Genomic DNA, 3,563 nt, shown 5'->3' with positions numbered 1-3,563 from the left:
CCGAAAAGGAAAAAATCGTCAGCCAGTAATACCATTTCCACCTCTGAAAATCTGATTGCTTTAAATTCCCCGATTGCTACTTCAGCTCCTCCTATTACTCCAATTGCCCAGTCATCTGAAAACTCATCAGTAGCTAGCACTCTTCCTGAGTCTTCTTCATCCTTGGCTCTTATTCCTACCAATAAAACAAATACCATTATTCCGGTCATCAATAAACCTATAACCAATTTACCTACTCCAGCTGAGAGTCCTTCACCTTCGGTTCTGCAAAGTAATCCACCTATACCTTCTGTTGTTATCCATGAGCCTTCAGCTCCAGAACCTCCATCGTTACCCTTAGATCAACTAATTGTAGTTGCGCCGCGGAAAACTGTTTTTGTATCCCGACTACATCCTAATACTTCAACTGATCATATTCGTAATTATGTCAAATCTAGAATTAATATTTCAAATGATAATGATTTAAAGGTATTTAAATTTAATCCGCCTCAACCAAGAGATATCTCATCTTTAAGGATCGTGGTTCCAAATGATTTATTCCTTACCATAGTTGATAGCGAGTTTTGGCCCGAGGGACTTACAGTGAAAGAATTCATCTACAAGGAAAGACCTACTCCGATAAATCCGGCAACTCCGATATTTCGACAACTATCAAAATAGTTATGTGCATTCTCTGTAATGTGGAGACACATGACAGTGGGAGTAGTTAATTTGGCTTACATATGCGACTACCAGAGTTGTTAGGTGTTTCGGTTGAATTCGCATTTAAACGAATTCATTAGTCACACTTGTTCTTGAGCTCGAGTCGTCATAGAATTGGGGAAGGGTTCTTTTTTCAATTCGAAGAACTAAGAGAACTGATGGGTCCAAGTGGCGTTGGACAAAACTAGTCTTCTCTGCCATCCCCTTAATAATCACTTTAAACTTGTTGTTTTTAAATTTGAAAACAACAAATATGAGATTTACCCCCATTATTATGAGTATGATTTTGTTATATTTTGGATTTACCGAACGGATATATTGCGTTCCGGTTAACATAAAGTTAAAAGTGATGATTGGATTTGAAGGAGGAGCTTCTTTGAATTAACTTTCAATGTAAATATTATATTTTTAATGCCTCCAAATTGGTTTATTTTGCGTTTTCAAATCCATCAGATAGTAAAAGAACACATATAATAATGGCCCTAAGCATGACTTACCTACAAATAGTAAATAATTATTATTAATAAGTCACTAACTTAATTAAATTGTATATAAATAATTATACTTCGCTATTATTTTTAACACTACTGTTTGTTTAACTAGTCAACACGCTCGGGAATTTTCAATTTCAATAAAACATTGTCACTTGCGTGTATAAATTCGCAGATGGGAAGTTTGTTATGCTTGATGGATGGATGGTCACTTCTGTTTTTGTTTTGTTTTCAATTTACGAAGCAATTCTCGTTTGTTACGTTCGTTTTTTCTGTTTTGCGAAAACAAAATAAACCGCTATGCCCTTGTTTGATGGTATGGCAGTGCGTAACATAGCGCAAGCACACACTAACAACAAACAAGTTCTTATCACTCTTACTCTCTTTTGCACCCAATGCAAAGAAGCTCTCTGCCATATTTTTAATGCGATAACTGTGAATTTCAAAATAAAATAAAAAACAAAAACTCTTGCAATTCTCTCAAAACACACACACTCTCTCTAATACACACAAAAACAAGTTAACCAGTTTATTGGCAAAACAGCTGCTTCATTCGATTGCCTAATCGAAAAGAAAACTACAACCGACTTAGCGGTCTAATCGCATTACGCCAAATCAAAAAAGTTAGTTTCATTCAGTCATAAAAATCACTCTAGAACTGCGACGAAAGGTAGGCGGTAACGTTGTAACCAATCGATTAAAATTTAACGATCAATAAACAGAACCATAATGATGTTCGGCAACAACCTGTAAGATCACCGCCGTCCATCAGCAGCGACAGTAAATAAATATTGACTCTCCCAGCTGTTAAACAAAAAAAGTGATGCGGCGCCAAACACCATGCAACACAACACAACTTCTGCTTCAAACCTTTTATTGGACTTGGGAGATGCCAGATTATTGGCTGTGATTTTACCAGTTAGAAGCGACTATAGAATAAATTAAACGAAAAAAGTGGGAGTGGAGTAAATAGTCTTAACCCCACGATAACCTAGACTAAGAAATTGTTTTGAACATACAATGGTTTTTCTACACGAAATCAAATCTTGAATTTTAGAAAATCGATTCTACAAATTTAGTAATAAACACAATAGTTTTGAACCTTATTCATTTAAAACAATTTGGAATTGATTTAGCCAGGTTTATCCGTCTGTCGGTCTATCTGGTTCTCTGGTTTGGTTCAAGGTTTGCACCCCGTAGTGTTTTGTCTAAACTAAGGTCATATTAGAATATTTTCTCGACAAAAATCAAATTTCGAATATGGACTATATTTACTCAAAGAGTTTCGCATCTCAAAAAATTCAGTTTCGAGAAAAACGCGTTTTAAGTTGCCGATTGAAATTTGACTTCCCAAATTAAAAAGATTATTACACAAAAAATTTAATTACTACACTCAGAAAAATATATATATGCTACAAATATGCTTGGATATATATGTATTAACAAAATCAACACCAATCAGGGACTCAAACTAGTAGTAGACAGAAACTTTGATATTAACACCAATACCACGTCAACAAAAAACTATTGGGATATGTGTTCTGCTAACGGTCTTCAGTGTTTTATTACGGGGAAAACAAGAGAAGATGAACGAAGTGGTAGTAAAACATGCATTGACCACTTGTTCATTACCTCATTGAATCTTCACTAGTCGCAACAACTATTTCCGACCATTACACACTATTTGGATGCATCATAACCAATACCTCAGGAGAAAATACCAGCGACCAAACGATGAAAGTAACAAAGGTTAACAATAAAAAAGTCGATAGCTTTATAAGAAGTTCTGATTGGAATAATATCCTTCAGGAAACCAATGATACAAACGAGTTATTCAACAAAATATACACAACTTTTTGTGAAATACATGATAAATCATCCGAAACGAAAATTAAGAAGAAAAACAGAAATGGACATCCCTAGTTGACAGATGAATAATTATGAAGTGATAAATTATATAAAAAATATCGCAAAAGCAAAACCTCGGCTAATGAGAAAATTTACAAAAGTTTTAATAACCAATTAAATAAAAATATTATATTTGCCAAAAAATTCATATTCTTATCGGCAATTCATAAAAAAAAGAAATAATATGAGAGAAACTTGGAAAACGATGAATCAAATAATTGGAAAGAAAAATTCCAGCATAGACGAAACCATAAAAATAACTTTGTGGACAAAAACACTAAACAAACAATTTAAAATTATTATTGAGAAAATATTATTAAATGTGAAAAGACTACAATGCCACATAAACAAAATAATATTTTACAGTCAATATTTCTCGAAAATACAAATGTGATTGAAGTAAAAAATATACTAGTCAATCAAAACACCAAAAAAAGCCCAGGTTGCGATGGCATACGACCA

Source organism: Musca autumnalis, unplaced genomic scaffold (assembly GCF_047663935.1).
Source record: "Musca autumnalis isolate F117 unplaced genomic scaffold, ASM4766393v1 scaffold_4, whole genome shotgun sequence".
In the NCBI taxonomy this organism is placed as follows: domain Eukaryota; kingdom Metazoa; phylum Arthropoda; class Insecta; order Diptera; family Muscidae; genus Musca; species Musca autumnalis.
This window is presented reverse-complemented; position numbering follows the sequence as displayed.